This window comes from Myodes glareolus, chromosome 10, assembly GCF_982192425.1.
Source record: "Myodes glareolus chromosome 10, mMyoGla1.1, whole genome shotgun sequence".
NCBI lineage: Eukaryota > Metazoa > Chordata > Mammalia > Rodentia > Cricetidae > Myodes > Myodes glareolus.
In genome coordinates, this window is record NC_142035.1 from 14,223,125 (window position 1) to 14,239,563 (window position 16,439).

Here is a 16,439-nt window from a genome sequence, read left to right on the forward strand (position 1 = left end):
AAAGGCCTGGTGTGGGATATTTAACTATGTAAGTTGTGTTGCATTTGTTTATGGTGCAGTTGCTTTGCCGTGCCTACCCAAGGCACCTGATTGATCTAATAAAAAGCTGAAGAGTCAATAGTCAGGCAGAGGAGGGAGGGATCGGTGGGGCTGGTGGAGAGAGAATAAGTAGGAGGAGGAATCTAGGTTCAAGAGGAGAGAATGAAGGAGACTCTGGGGACAGCCAGCCAGGCAGCCAACGCTAGCCAATCATGGACGAAGCAGGAAAGTAGGACAAACAGTGAACAGTAAAAAGCCCCGAAGCAAAACATAGAAGAGAAACAGGTTAAAATAAGTTATAAGAGCTAATAAGACAAGGGCTGAGCATTCGTAACTAATAAATCTCCATGTCATGATTTGGGAGCTGGTTGGTGGCACAAAGAGAAAACCTAATACAGCCCAGTGAGGTGGTGCCTTTAATCCCAGCATTTGGAGGCAAAGGCAGGCAGATCTCTTGAGTTCCAGCCTGGCCGGGGCCACAGTGAGACATTATAAAAATAAAAAGTGACATCTGTAATCCCAGCAGGTGACCAGGAGAGGAACTGGAGTACAGGGTCTCAAACCTGGGCCCCCTGGAAGAACAAGTGATTTTGACTGCTGAACTAGCCCCTTTCATAGAGGACATAGCCCCTGGCTATGTAAGCCAGGTTGATCTTACATGTGCAGCAGGTGAGACAGCTCAGCATTTAAATTTGCTGGTTACAGAAGTCGGAGGACCTGAGTTCAATTCCTAGAACCCATGGAAAAGGTGGCAGGAGAGAGCTGACTGGACAGAGTTGTCTGACCTCTGTCCATGGGCCCACACATACATCATAGAATAAACAAAAAATAGCTTGTATGAAAAAAGCCATACTTGCTCAGGTTCCTGTGCATTTTAACCTTGTTCTCTGTCACTGCAGTAAGAGCCCCTGAGAGGGAACAAGATTTCATCCTGCCTCCCAGGTCCCAGCAATGGTGGGAGGGAGGCTCCAGCAGGATCCGACTCTGGGCTGGCTGCAGCGCTCTGGGACCCTGTTTTGTGGTTTCAATTACACTGAGGCAGTTTCCAAAGCAAGTAGAGGGCAGGCTTCTGCTCTAGAGAGAGGTTTCTAAAGGGAGTGGCTCTCTGGCCATTCTGGGAGCACATAAGAGAAGCCCTTTTAGCCCAGAATAGACTAGGGAAAGGGGTGTCTCCATGTGTCTTCCTGGCCCTGAGTGATGTGGTGGGAGGGCCCCTTCGTTTCTCCGTTTGACTAGGCAGGATATGTGTTGAACTTGTACTAGAGCCTTGGGAACAAGCAATAAATAAGACAGGCTTTGTGTTCAGGGAGCCCCCACAGAGCCGTGGGGGAAGCAGGCACATAAACAATCCCTCTGTGTAGGGAGATAAGGCTGCAAGGGGATACCAGGCCAGTGAGTGTGCCAAGGAACCTTGAAAGGAGATGACAATGGAGAAGTTTCCAGGTAGCCAAGGAAAGAGGACAGCCTGTACCAGGACTGGGAGGTATGGCGGGGCTTGGTGAGCTTAGAGCACAGGCCAGTTATAGCATAAAAGGGGAATGGGAGAGGTGCCGGCCTTACCAGGGCCTGGATTTGAAATGTTGTGGCATACTAACTTGGAGGACACTAGTAGCAATCCTCCACCCTCCACTATATCCCTGACAATGCCCATTTTTCTACTTTGGCCAGAAGCCAACATGTTTACACCCAGAAGGACTGAGTCTGCAGATTTAAACTCCAAACTTCTCCAAAAGAGGAGACCCAGCGACAGCTAGCAACTCCTAAAACTCTGAGATCACGGAAAGCTATGTGCCAGAGAGGCAGGAGAGGAGGCCTCCTGCTGAGTGGTCATAGCTGAAGGGTTCCTGGATGCTTGAATTCTAAAACCAGAGGGTTCAACGCTAGCTGGAAAAACTTTTAAAAGCTTTTGTTAACTGCTGTTTGAAGGAGCGTGACTAACATTGAAACTCACTTGTTTCAAACACATCTGTGTATTTGTGTCTTAGACATGCACACCAGTTCTTTCAGCAACTTCACATCACGCAACCGTCACGGTCTAGTGTGCACAGGGATGTGTGGAGGAGGCTGAGGACAGCCTCCGGTGTCAGCGTTCCTCAGGTGTTGGCCTTTTCTTTTCTTTTTGCCACAGGTTCCCTCTCTAGTTTAACATTTAGATTGGGCTGGGTAGCTAGTGAGCGTCAGGAATCCACCTGTCTCTGCCTTGCAAATGCTTGAATTACAGACATATTCTAGGGATCAAAGTTACAATTTCAAGGGCAGAACTTTACCAAATGAGTGATCTTTTCAGATCCCCAGGGTTTTTAATTTTTCAATACAAGTATAGTGCATTGAGCATATCCACATGTTCCCTTGACTCACCTGTAATCCTTTTCATAAACCCCTTTGTTCTTAGAGGCAGTTGAGACAGGGTTTCTCTATGTAGCCCTGGCTGTCCTGGAATTCATTCTGTAGACCACGCTGGCCTCGAACTCACAGAGATCCACCTGCCTCTGCCTCCCGAGTGCTGGAATCAAAGGCGTGCGCCACCACCACTGCCTGGCTTCAATTCCACTTTCTTTATCCCTTTTCCCCATTCATCAGTCATCTTGTAGGCCTTTCTCTAATGTCACATGCACAGCATGATTTCATGTAATTGTACACAGTCTAGACCAAGCTAACTTTTAGCTTACTTCCTCTGCTTCTCAAGTGCAAGGATTAGAGGCTTGCCCTCCACATAAGTAAGAGAAAACATACGATATCTGTCTCTTTGTTCAGTATCTCCAGTTGCATCCATTTTCCTGAAAACAACATAATTTCTTTATGGCTAAAAACAAAATCTGTCGTGAGCTGCACATTTCTTTACCTAGTCCTCTGTTGACAGACACCGAGCCTCATTCCTTTCCTGGTTTACTTTTTTGTCGTGATAAATGGCATGGCCAAAACAATTTGGGGAGGAAAGGGTTTATTTGGCTTATGGGTTATATTCCATTATGAGGGAAACCAAGGCAGGAGCTGAAAGCAGAAGCTACAGAAGAGCCCTGATTGCTGGCTTGTTCCCCGCGCCTGCTCAGTCTGCTTTTGCACATCTGCTCCTTGGGCTGAGGACTAAACTCAAGGCCTCATCCTTGCTGGACAAGCGTTCTACCCCAGTTCTAAATCCCCAATCCCTTAGCTGTCTTTTTTTTTAAAGATTATTTCTATGGGGGGGGCACACCTTTAATCCTAGCACTAGTGAAGGCAGAGGCAGGTGGATTTCTGTGAGTTCAAGGCCAACCTGTTTTGCAGAGCGAGTTCGAGGACAGCCAGGGCTACACAGAGAAACCCTGTCTCAAAAAACAAAAAACAAACCAATAGAAAGATTATTTTATATGTATGAGTGCTTTGCCTACATGTATGTATGTGCACCATATATTTATTGGGTGCCTGAGAGGCCAGAAGGGGACATTGGAGCCCCTGAAACTGAAGTTATAGATTGTAGTGAGCCACTATGTGGATGCTGGGAACTGAAGCCAGATCCTCTGCAGGAGCACCGAATGCTCTAACTGGCTGCCTTACACAACCCAGGACCACCTGCCCAAGGACAGCACCACTCACAGTGGACTGAATCCTCCTCCAGACATTGCCACAGCTCAAACAGTTCACTCTGATGGCAGCCACTCCTCAACAGAGTTTCCTCTTTGCTGCAACCCCAGTCTGAGCATGGTCACACAGCTCTTGTGACAAGCTACACTAAAAACTGGTAATGCAATTTCTCTGTGACATGCTGACCTGGAATGCCCAGGAATGGCATTGCTGGGTCCTATACTGAGGGAGACCCTACAAGTGTCATGCAGGGAAACAAACTTCAAGGTGAGAATGAAAAGTCAGTTCAGATTGACTTCGTTAACCTGGATCAAACCTTCTCGAGAGTCTGATGTCAGGCAGTTCATTCCCAAGAAATTTAAACACAGTATAATTTGGAAAAAAAGTTTCCTGGTGTAATACAATCCCCAGTGCAGAAGAAAGAACAATTACATTGAAACTCGACTTGGGGTATATGTCATTTCTTCCGAGAAGATGGGTTCTAGAAATTGTTACCTGTACTCGCTTAAGGTTCTAAAAAAATGGTAGGTCTGCCTGGTTTCTGTCATACAGGTAGGGTAGAGGTCATTTGGGCATAGTCACCAGTGCAGAAGAAAGAACAATTACATTGAAACTCGACTCAGGGTACATGTCATTTCTTCCGAGAAGATGGGTTCTAGAGATAGGCTACCTGTACTCCCTTAAGAGGTCTGCCTGGTTTCTGTCATACAGGTAGGGTAGAGGTCATTTGGGCGCAATCCCCAGTGCAGAAGAAAGAACAATTACATTGAAACTCGACTCGGGGTACATGTCATTTCTTCCAAGAAGATGGGTTCTAGAGATAGGCTACTTGTACTCGCTTAAGAGGTCTGCCTGGTTTCTGTCATACAGGTAGGGTAGAGGTCATTTGGGCTATTAGCCACCTCTGGTCCTGGTTGTGGGAGCTTGGGCTGCCCATGGCTGTAAGGGTCATTTAAAGATTACTAGCCACCTCCAGTCCTGGCTGTAGGAGATTGATATGGCCTGGCCCAACAGAGAACACAGATCACCAGGCTATTAATGACTTCCAATTCCCAGATTTCTGGATGGAAGAACAGGTTTTACCTCTTTCCCATTGAAAAGATAGTCCTGCCTGCTTAGCATTCTTGGTTCCTCTGGAGCTCTGTTCCTCCTGTGCTCTCAACACCACATAAAGGTTCGCCTATGTTGCTCCTCTCTCTCTTTTTGGGTGTATGTGTTTGTCTGTACATTCAACTGTATTTGGATGCACACCCGTGTGTGAATGTGGAAATCAGAGGTTGACATTGGGTATCAACCTTGATCACTCTTCACTTGAACCTTGAGGCAGGATCTCTTGCTGAACTGGAGCCTACTGATTTGACTGATGGAGCCAGTCTAGCAAGCCAGCTGGTTCTGAGGATCCTCTGTCTCAGCCTGTACCTGACCGACTCTGGGAGCATAGGTGGGTACTTTGTTTATAAAGCTTTTACATGAGTTCTGGGGATCCAAACTTCTGAACTCTGGTCCTCTTTGCTTAGAAAGCAAGCATTTTATCCACTGAGTCATCTCCCCAGCCCTCGCTATATTGCTCTGGCTGGCCTGAAACTCACTATGGACACTAGACTGGCCTGTTACAGAACTCTCCCTGTCTCTGCCTCCTGAGTACTCAGATTAAAGACTGAATACCACCACAGTCATCCTCCTGCCTCAGCCTCCTAAATGCCAGGATATACTTACTAAGTTTTTGTCCGCTTGACACAAGCCAGACTCATCAGAGAGGAGGGAACCTATAAGATTCTGTAGGACATTTTCTTAATTAGTGGTGCCACCCCTGGGTCGGTTGTCCTGGGTTACAGAAGAAAGCAGACTGAGCAGGCCAGTTAGCCGCACTTCTCCATGGCCTATCAGCTCCTGCCTCCTGTTTTAAGTTCCTGTCCTGACTTCCTTTGATGATGAACAGTGATATGAAGTGTAAACCAAATAGATCCTTTCCTACACAACTTGCTTTTTGGTCATGGTGTTTCATTGCAGCAACAGAAACCCAAAGACAATTACCTTGTTTTCCCATTTCCTTCCCCTCCCCCAGCCCCCTTTCTTTGAGACAGGATCTTCATGAATAGCCCTGGCTGCCTTTGAATGCCCCAGACAGACCAGGGCAACATTAAGTCCTTCTACCTCTGCCTCCCAAGTGCTGGGATTACAGGCTTGCACCACCACACCTGGCTTCTCCACTTCGGGATAATGAATGATGAACATTCACACACAAGTGTTTGTGTGAGCATACATTTTCCTTTGTTAGTGAGTAGGGTTTAGGGATAAGAGCCTCTGTGTAGTAAATACACCTTAACTTCAGCAAACTGCAGAGCTGGTCCCTGAAGCAGCCACACTGTTAGGTATTTTCTCTTAGAGGATCCTCTCCGCTGGCGCAAATAATTCCAATCAGACCAAACCTAACCGAATTAAAGATGCCCATGTTTAATGGAGTACTCCAGGGAGACCCTGGGAGAACATGGAGAGGGGAAGAGACAGAGAGAAGGGGAGACCATGTGTTCATTCTCTGGGGGGCAGTTTAAATAGCATGTGGGAGTGGTCCCAACCTTCCCTGGGGAGGGGTTTCCATTTGGCGAGAGCTTTCTTGACCCTCCCTGGGGAGGGGTCTCCGTTTGGCAGGCTTTCTTGGAGGTGGAGTTTGGACTAAGGCAACTTCCCAGGAGAGGGAGCTTATTCCAGGAGCTGGGGTGAAGCCCTGAGGCAAACAATCCACATTTTTTTGTATAAATGGGTTTTAGGGAGCTGAGGTGACACTTTTGACCAAACATTCCAGACTGTTTGGGTAAAGAGGTGCCAGTGAGCTGAGGTGAAGCCCCTCAACCAAACATTTTAGATTTCTTGGATAAAGGGGCGCCAGCTCAAGTCTGGCTGCTTCCTGTGGGCATGGGGCGATGTGGGAGAGGGGAGAGCTGGGAGTTGGTGAGCTCACACTCAGCGAGAGGTGTGACTGCAGTGGCAGCTGGTTTACTGCCATCCTGGAGACCTCGGACAACTGTTTCTTGAGGGAGATGAAAAGACAGGTGGCAATGATGAGGGCCCAGGAGCTGGTGCAGGTGTTGGCATTATCTGGAGAGCACTTTGTGAATTGGTCTTGGCCCAGACAGCAGGAGTGACCTGTAAAACATGCTTTAAAATAGGTGGGGTTAAAATACGCTCTGGAGACTGTTAGTTTTTTCTTTTTTTTTTTTAACCAGACCTGACTTTTGATACAGCAGCAGAACTTTTTCCCCAGGAACCTGTAGGTATCTGTAAGACAGCTGGAACAGATTTACATCTTGGTGTATGAACATTTTAGAAGACAATTAAAGGAATTTAAAAACTCTGAGCCTCTGAAGATACACCTGAAACCTGTTAGTCCCGGACTATGAAGCCTGTGAAAGAGGCACACCTGTCTGTATTTCAGCAGGAAACTTAACAAATGAAGTAATGAGCTACCAGTACCCTACGTCATCAAATGCCATTAGACAGATCTAAGGGGGATAAATGGGCAGACATGAGACATCTTTTTTGGCTATGCAGGCAATCCCAAGTCTCTCCTTAGTCCTTGGAGAACACCAGCCTTAGAAACAATGCTTGCCATATGCTGCTGAGTACAAGAGGCCCGAAGATTTCCCTGGGTGGAGGGGGGGATTTAGCCTACCTGTCTTGGCAGGATGATATAATCAATTCCCCGGGTGGCATCCAGAAAGCTGAAGAGGTGGAAGGCCGCTTTTTGCTGTGCAGGTGACTTTGCCATACCCAAAGGCAAGCCTCAAGGTGGAAGATCTTTTGCAACCACCTATCTTCTTGGAGGAGCTATAGGATGCTGCAGGAGCTGGCATGTCTCTGTTAGAAGCTCTTTTGTTAAATGCTTTTCTCTCAGTTTTGTGAGGCAGTTGATAATTGGGTATCATTACCTGTTATATTTAAATTAGACACAAGCTAAATCTAGACATGTTAGGGAGCTGAGGTGATGCTTTTGACCAAACAGTGTTTACATCCTGCCAAGTTCTAGTCAGTTGAATGTTGATAATCACGCCAGTGGTGGAGGCAGGAGACTCAGCTCCAGGACGTCCTTGACTACAAGTTGAGTTCAAGGCTAGCTGAGTCATTGAAGAGCCTCTCAGAGAAACGCCTACCTCTCTGCGAACCCAGTAAAGACAGGATCTTACCTCCCTTCCTTCTTTCCTGGTTTATTTTTGGTTTGGACTGGTTTTGGTTTTTGCTGGATTTTTGTTTGGTTTGGTTTGATTTTTTTTTTTTTTTGAGACAGCATTTCTCTGTGTAGCTTTGGAGTCTGTTCTGGAACTTGCTCTGTAGACCAGGTTGGCCTCAAATGCACAGAGATCTGCCTGCCTCTGAGTGATGTTTTTTGTTGTTATTGTTGTTTGTTGCTGTGTTGGGGTCTGCAAATCATCCCAAAAGACCACCACTTACTTATGCAAAGCAGGTGCATTTATTTCTCAAGAACAAATCCCAGAATTCTGGGATCTGCCACACAACAAAATGGCAGCTACCTGGAGAGAAGCGCACAGGCTCCTTTTATACACAGCTAGGGGAATTCCAGAGACAGTTAGGTCATCTCCAACAAGCCTGATTGGCTAAGCAAGCAGCAGTTACATTAGTTTGAATTTGATTTGCTGCAGCATCTTTGGACATGTCAGGGTAAGTCCAGACAAGCCTGGCCATGTCTTAAGGGGGTCTGCAGGATCTGTCTTTTCCTGATTGGCTGGCACCAGACCACAGTCCCTCCCAGGAATGCCAGCCCAGCCAAAGCCCATTCCAAGGCCAAGCATGGCATTTGTCAAGCCACACGTGGGACGGGGCCCCTAGCCATACCAGAACCAGAACCAGGCAGGCTGCCGGTCTCAGGAGTGGGTTGGAGAGAGGGCCTTGGCGAAGTGGCAACCCAGAAGCAGGGCTGAGGGACCATGCTGAAGGCCAGGGCTGAGGCAGGCGGGAAGGGGGTCAGGCCCAGCAAATAGGTTTGGCGGGCCCTGCTCACCCGCCACTGCTGCTGGCTGTCTTGGCTGGTTTTTTTTTTTTTTTTTTGGTTTTTGTTTGTTTGTTTTTGCTTTTGTTTTTTTTTGAGACAAAATGTCATGAATCCCAGCCTGGCCTCAAAAAATCACTGTGTAACCAGGGGGACTTTGACCTGGTTACAGGCTGGTCTTCCTGCCACTGTCTCCAGTGCACTGGGATGGCAAATGGGTGGCACTATGCCTGGTTTATGAGCCACTGAGAATCCAGTCTATGACTCTGTGCATGCCAGGCAAGCACTCCTAACAACTGAGAGGCAGCTCCAGCCTTGTTCTTTCTGAGTCAAAGTCTCATTGTGTAGACCAGGTTATCCTGGAACTCACGGCAATCCTTTGACCTCAGTCTCCCAAATGGGAGCTACCACACCTAATTTAACCAAAATCTACGTATTTTAAAAACCATTGAGGTGGCAAGTGAAAATGTCACATGAACCTGATGACATGAATTCAATCCCTGGAATCCACACAAAGGTGGAAACGGAGACTACACTCCTCAGAGGTACCCTCCGACCATCGCCTGGGTGACACAACACACCCGTGTCCCCATACAATGATAATAAATAATTTTTCAAAATTGGTTGTTTCTTTTGAAAAATAAAAGGAAGGACAGAAGAAAGAAAGGGGGGCAGAGACAGAGAGATAAGCTGCTGTTGGGCCTAGAAAGACAGTTCAGTGGCTAAGAGCATGTACTGTTCTTTCAGAGAGTAGTATTTGGGTTCCCACACTCATGTTAGGCCACACAGCTGCCCGTAACTCCAGCTCTAGGGTGTCTGTTGCGTTGCCCTCTTCTGGCCTGCACGGGCACTGCACTCACATGAGCATGTATACACACACACACACACACACACACACACACACAGAGATACACATATATACACATAAATAACAAATCTTTATAAAGAAAGAAAAAAAGTTGCTATATTACAAATTGCTTGGGAACTAACTTGACTCACCTCAGGCCTGAAATTCTGCCCTAGGAGTCTGTGAGAGAGGTCACCATGACCAGTAACCTCTCCCATACCAGGAAACAAGTTACCTCTCCCACAAAGAAGGCAGACACACTGTTCTAGGGCAGCCTAGCATGTGGAAAGGAATGGGAGCCAGTTGGGTCAAGAAGTCCACATTTGTGTACAGTCAACTGAGATCCCAAGGGAGCACCTCCCTTGACCATAGAGATCTGTGGGCCCCAGAGGAGATTAGGAAAGCATGACATTCCTGGCGGCAGACCAGCTCCACATAACCCTGGAGAAATTCAAGGAGATGGATGGTGCCAGCGGCAAGCAGCAAAGAGCTTAGAGGCTCACCAAGCAATTAGGCCGGAGCCCACACAGCCGGCCATTGACTCTCCTCCTATAGAGGGATGGTGGCGTCCACCCATCCTTGGATTCAACAAATGTTTATGGAGTTACTGTAAACATGGGTATCAGGCTCCTGCCTGACCCTGAGGCCGAATTTAGAGTGCATTGGAAGACAGAGGCAGTGAAGAACAAAAACAAAACAAAAAAAGCTGGGTGTGGTGGCACACACGCCAGTGACCCTAGCAGTCTAGAGGGTGGAGGCAGGAGGAATGGAAGTTCAAAGTCATCTTCAGCTATATAGTGAGTTCAAGGGCAGCCTGACCTTAATGGAACTGTCTCAAAGAAAAAAAATAGGCTGGGAGTAGGGGGGTGGGGGTGGGGCAAAAGAAACTAAGCAAACACAACAACAGTCGATGTCAAGGAGGGGACTCTCACAGGATGACTTGGCAGGGAAAAGTTGCGAAAAGCCTGAGGTTTGTCAAGCTTGTCCTGTGACCCGAACAGTGGCAGTTCGATTGATGGAATTACAGGAGGTAAGAAGAGTTAAGACCCTTAGTGTTTAGGGGTTGCCAGGTCTTGGTTTAGTCACGTGTGTGTGATGGGGAACCAATAGAGGGTTTGAAAAGGGTAGAAAAAATACTGTCATTTCTACCCACCCTACTACCCCCTTTTAATTTTTTTTTTTTAACGAGACAGGTTTCTCTGTGTATCTTTGACTGTCCTAGAACTCACTCTGTAAACCCCACTGGCTTCAGACTCACAGAGATTCACCTACCCCTACCTCCTGAGTGCTGGGATTAAAGGCGAGCGCCACCACACCAGGCTTGACTTTGAATTTTTGGTTCTCCCTTCTCAGACTCCTGTATACTGGGATTATAGGCAGATGCTACCATGCCTAGCATCCTTATTTTTCTCTTTCTCTATCTTCCACTTTGTTTTTTTTTTGTTTTAATTTTTGTTTTTTGTTTTGTTTTGGTTTTTGGTTTGTTGTTGTTGTTTTCGAAATAGGGTTTCCCTGTAGCTTTGGAACCTGTCCTGGAACTAGCTCTTGTAGACCAGGCTGATCACAAACTCACAGAGATCCACCTGCCTCTGCCTCCCAAGTACTGGGATTAAAGGCATGTGCCAGCACCACCCAACTCTTTTTTTTTAAAAAAAAAAAAAAAAGATTTATTTATTATGTATACAGTGTTCTATCTACATGTATACCCATGCACCAGAAGAGGGCACCAGATCTCATTACAGATGACTGTGAGCCACCATGTGGTTGCTGGGAATTGAACTCAGGACCTCTGGAAGAGCAGCCAGTGTTCTTAACCTCTAAGCCATCACTCTAGCTCCTGTTTTAATTTTTACAGAGGTATTTGCATTCTCAGCTTCTCTTCCGCCCTCTAAATGACACTTTTGGTTGCTACAGAGAGACTAGACCTGTAGGGAAGGGGATGAAATCCAGGCAGACTATGAAGGTGGCTTGTTATTGCTGAGCTAACAGAGCCCTGGTAGAGTCTGGAACATCTTTTGCAAAGACCAGGATTAGCAGACGTGGAAAAAGAACACAGGCATGATGAAGATGGTGAATTTCAGCTTAGGTAAAGGAGGGTGTTGTGATCTGAGATGGAGAAGACTGAGAGGGGTGCAGAGCTGGGGACTGGTCAGCAGGGCACTGACCACTTAGATCTAGAGAGGAGGGGGTCTGGAAGCTGTGGCTGGTGGTCTTTGTGATGTTGTCTGGCCCCAGGGATGTTAAGATTAGTACATCCTGGAAACCTTCAGTAGTTGGAACGTGCTGAGTGTGGTTTTGTTGTTGTTGGTTTGGTTTGGTTTGGTTTTTGTAACCTTTATTAAAGACCCTAGGCAGGGGTGGGGGGGTTGGGGTGGGGAAGCAAAAGAAGCTTAGAGTGGCCGTGGCAGCCCAACTAAAGAGCCAGTCTCTCCTTCTGTTGCCCCTTCTTCCTGTATCTTAGGTATTTTATCTTTTTATTACCAGGCACCTAAACTGCCCTGCTGCAGATGCCCTGCCTCCTTCTCCCAACCGTTTGAGGCTGGAAAGTCCACGTGGAGTGTACTGAAGACCAGAGAGTCAAAAGGCCTAGGGCGAGGCAGGGTGGAGACTCCTGTGAATCAGTGTCAGGCCTCTGAAAGAGACGGAGAAATGGGAAAGGAAGGCAGACCACGAGGGAAAACGGAGGAGTGGAGATAGCTCACCCTCTAAAGAGCTTGGAGGAAAATTGTGGGGCTCTCAGGCTGGACCCCAGAACACCTTTGAAAATGCTGGGCAGGCAGGGTGGCAAGAAATGCTAATTAGTGCTGGGGAAGAAATGCTAATTAGTGCTGCAGAAGTCTTGAGACTTGCTTGCCTCGTTCTAGAGAGCCACTTAGTGAGATCCTGGTCATCTTGTCTCAGAGAGAGAAAAAACAAAAAAGCAAGGTTGAGGCACCTGATACAGGAAACCTGAAGTTGATTGCTGGCTTCCACGCTCACACTCACACACACACACACACACACATGAAAAAGCCCAGCAGCAGGATCACCCACCTTTAATCTTAGTTTTTAGGAGATTGAGATAAGCAGGTAGATCTCCAGGAGTTTGAAGCCAGCCTGGTCTATGTAGCAAGTTTCAGGATAGCTAGGGCTAGATAGAGGGATCCTGTCTCAACCATAAATAAATAAAGGGCTAGAGAGATGGCTCAGTGGTTAGGAACACACACTGCTCTCCCAGAGGACCTGGGTTCAATTCCCAGCACCCACAAGACAGCTCACAACGGCCTGTAAATCTAGTTCCAGGGAACACAGTGCCATCTTCTGACCTCTAAGAACACCCGTCAAGCAAGCAGTGCACATATATACATGCTGGGAAACTACTCAACCCACTAAATAAATAATTAAATAAATAAAGAGGGGAGGTAGGGGGCTGGGGATAAAAGCTCAGTGTAGAGCCCTTGCCTATTACAGACAAGGCCTGGTACCACACAAAACTATTGAATGGTTTTAAGGAAGTCAGAGGCTGCTCAAGGCCAACACCAGGGTCATGGTGGAGAGACCCAGGTCAACGGTAAAATGGCTCTAGGTAGGAACTGAGGAAATGGCACCTTGAAAGAAACTTTCAAAGCTTCCAGTTTCAAACCTAGAAAGGCCTCTAGGCACTAGGCAGATGGCTTTTTCCCCAGAAAAAAAGGAACTGGTTTTCAAGAAGGAAATGGGACCGAGAAGAGGAACACCCTGTGCTCTGTCTCCAAGCGTTAGCAGCCCAGAGAGACCGTCAACACTTCTTCCCGACTGAACTCAGAAAGCCCCAACCCTATCTTTGCCTTTTCCCTATTTGGTAAATACCCAGGCTCCACGGGGACTCCTTTGTCCGGCTGCCTTCTGGAAACAGATGCCATCGTGGTCTTTATGGTCAGAAGGCTGCCCTTCTCCCTGTTCATCAGCCCGGGTCTCCTGTCCTGTGCTCCTAGGGTGGCGTCTCATGACTCACAGGACACATGAGCTACAGCCCTGTGGATGCAGGACTGGGGATGGTGTTATTTCCTGAGGAGCAACTTGGGTGGGCACAGTGTGAAGGGGGCAAAAGGGGAAATGGCTGATTCAGCTTCCCCAAGCTGGGCTGCGATCCAAAGAAAACACAGCTGGAGATGATGAGCTGAGAGCGTCAGGCGAAGATGATACAGGCTAACATCTTGGGCAGAAATCCAGCTTGGCATCCGAGGCTAGCGGCGCTTGTGTTTATTCGCTTGGACATCCACCCCTCTCCCTTGTACCTCAGTTGCTCAATCTGTTTAACAGAGAGGCAGTAATGTGGGCACACTGGCACTTCTCAGTCATCCTACCTACTCAAGAGGCTGAGGCAGGAGGATTGCGCACTCAAGGCCTGCCTGGATTGCAGCCTGAGTTCAAGTTCGGCCTGAAAACCTTAGTAAGACCCTGCCTCAAAGTAAACAATACTCACTGACGTCCTGAGTTCAATCCCTGGGACCACATGTTGGAAGGAGAAAAAGGACTCAAGCATGAGCAAGGCTCTGGCTTCTAACCACAAAAAGAAGAGAAGGTTAACAGTGTGAGCATGGGCTCTGGACCAGGGGAACTTGAGCCAATTCCTAAGCCCCGGGGAATGATGATGCCCATCTTCTAGCAGACCACAGGACAGTTGTGTTGTGTGACTTCACATCTGCAAGGCAGTCCGAGATAGTTAGTGCTAATTACCAGCTCCGCCTATTGAGTCCTTTGGCATGCAGGTGCTAGTTTTAGCACTTTGTATACTTTATCATATAAGCCCTCGCTGCTGTCACCTAATCACCCCATCTTGCAGATGTGGAAACTGAGGTTCAGGATCAGATTTGCTATTTCCTCTACAACAGTGGTTCTCAGCCTTTCTAATGTTGTGACCTTTTAATATAGTTCCTCACGTTGTGGTGACCCCAAGCGTAAAATTATTTTCGCTTCTATTTCACAACTGTAATTTTGCTACTGTTATGTATGAATCGTAATTAATTATCTGTGTTTTCTAACGGTCTTAAGCAAACCCTGTGAAAGGGATCGTTTAACCCTCAAAGGAGTGAAGACCCACAGGTTGAGAATGGCTGCTCTAGAACAATGTGCTCCCAGCCAGGCAGCAGCCCATCCACTTAGACGCTGGTCATGTCTGTTCATGCTACAGCAGTAGAGCTAAACAAATCCTAAAATCTGTTCCCTCTGGCCCTTTCCCAGAAAGACTGGCTGACGTACTCAGAAAAAGACTTGAACCAGGTCTGTGTGTATACAAAGCTCTTAACTAATGGGCTAGCCTGGTGTCAGAGACATGGCTGGGACTCACCCCTCCATCATGCAAGGCAAATTGTGACACTCAGGGAGATTGTTAAAGCCCTTCCCGGACAGCACTCTGCCAGCATCACCGTGTGTGTGTGTGTGTGTGTGTGTGTGTGTGTGTGTGTGTGTGAGATACCAACCACAATACTCTGTGAGGGAAAGGGGAAATCCATGCAATTGAAAGGGGAGACTGAGCCTGCCAGTTCCCAGAGTCAGGGCGAGGGACGGCACCTTCTCCTACCCCACCAGGTCTGTACCTGGGTTAAACAGTGAGTTCTAGGCCCAGCCAGGGCTTCATATCAAGACCTTTTCTCAGAACAAAAACAAAAGCAAAAGAAAATCAGTCAGGCTGTGTGATTGGAAGTAAATGCTAAGTAGGGCAGGGAAGGAAGGAAGTTGCTAAAAAAAGAAAAAAGAAAAAAAAAGCCCCATTTAGCTAGAAAACAGAATAACAAGAGCCGGCCCTAGGAAGGTGGAAGAGCATTCCAGGCAGAGAGAACTGCAGATGCAAAGACCCTGAACAAGAAAAGGACAGTAGGCAGAGGAGGGATGAAGTGCCAGTGATGAGAGACCAGAGCGTGCCGGCAGGAGCCATGGTGGCCAAAATGTTAATGATTGTACCTAACACTTCCAAACATCTGGCAACACAGTGACTATCTGAAAAAAGAAGATGGCAGGAGAGGAAGAGGCTGGAAGAGATGAGGGAGGAAGGACAAGAGGAAGGAAAGAGTCTCCTGCTTTTTGGAGGGTGCTAGGAACTGACCCAAGGCCTGGTGCATATACAGAAAACCTCACAGCACTGAGCTACACCCCAGGCCCCAGGCTTGCTTCAGTTTTTAAATATTTGTTTTTAATTATGTGTATGTGCCTCGGGGGAGTGTGTGCATGTGACTACCGTGCCTGCCGAGGCCGCAGGTGTCACATCCCCTGGAGCTGGTTGTGAGTCATCAGATGTGGGCACTGGGGGTTGAACTCAGGTCCTCTGTATGTGCAGTAGATGCGGGCACTGGGAGCTGAACTCAGGCCCTCTGTATGTGCAGTAGATGCTTACCTGCTGAGTCTTCTTTCCAGACCCCAGGTTGGTGTCTTGAGTCAGAATCCAGGAAAATGACTTGCCTCAACTCAAGGCCACGCAGGCCTCTAATCCTCTAGGTGGCCTCTGCACTCTGCTCTGCTCACTCCTGGTGTGTGCCCTGAATCATAATGACATTCATTCTCTGCTAATGGTATGGCGTAGGCTATGCCCAGCCCTTGCAACAGACCCTTTTACATTTACAATAAGCTTCTATTAAGGCTGGGGATGTCACTCACTTGGCAGAGTGTTGCCGAGCATGCACAAGGTCTGTGTGCACCATCCCAGCACCACAGAGACCAGGAGTGATGGTGTACATCTGCAATCCCAGCACTCTGGAGATGAAGGCAGGAGGATTTGAAGTTCAAGGCCATCCTTAGTTACGTAGTAGAGATTTCCAGGCCAGCCTGGGCTACATGAGAACCTGTCTCAAAAACCAAAAAACATTCCTCCTCCCTAATTTGTAACTTAATTGAGAGATTAAATAAGGGCCCTAAGGACTGACACCCTAGGTTGTAAATACTGATCCTTCAGACAGAAGAATCTAGGCCTTTTTGGGGGCCTATCTCACCCACCTCCCACTGTTTAGGAACAATCCCTGAAAATCCAGTAACAGT